The following is a 664-nucleotide window of genomic DNA, read 5'->3' as shown; positions in this document are numbered from 1 at the left end:
TCTGTTAGCCTTTTGTCTCCACAGCATTCTCTCTCTCTCTCTGAGGGTGCTGCTTATTTCCTTCCCATTTTTCCATTAGGCAGAAACTGCAATGCTAGAAGCTAGGTTTGCAGTCACTGCCCAGCAACCCTATTCATCCCCAGGGTCCACTTACCTGTGTCAGTCAGCAGCCTTAATAACGAATTTAGGGAGCCAGTGTGGTGGCTTGTATCTGTAATCCCAGCTACTTGGGCAGAGGAGATTGGGAGGATTGCAGTTCAAGGCCATCCTGAACAAAAAAATCATAGAAACCCCATCTCAACAAATAAGCAAGGTATGGTGGATGTACCTGAGAGGCACAGGTAGAAGGATCCTGGTCTGAGGCTGGCCCTGAGCAAAAACACAAGACAAAGACTCTACCTGAAAACTGAAACAGAAAGGGCCGGGGCATGACTCAAGCAATAGAGTGCCTTCCTGCCTAGCAAGTGCAAGGCCCTGAGTTCAAACTCAGTCCTATGGATCTTATTTTAAATAACCCAGGTCACCATGTTTCTGTTTCTCCCTTCAAATGAATTCGTCCACCTGGTTTTTCTCCCACAAAAATCCCCTCTTCCTACAGGAGAGCTTCCTAGAGCAAGAGATGGAGGAGCCATTTGGTTTCATGAGAGTCTTTATTTTTTTGGGG

This window comes from Castor canadensis, chromosome 7 (genome assembly GCF_047511655.1).
Source record: "Castor canadensis chromosome 7, mCasCan1.hap1v2, whole genome shotgun sequence".
Lineage (NCBI taxonomy): Eukaryota > Metazoa > Chordata > Mammalia > Rodentia > Castoridae > Castor > Castor canadensis.
The sequence above is the reverse complement of the archived record's forward strand: the minus strand, read 5'-3'. Positions refer to the sequence as shown.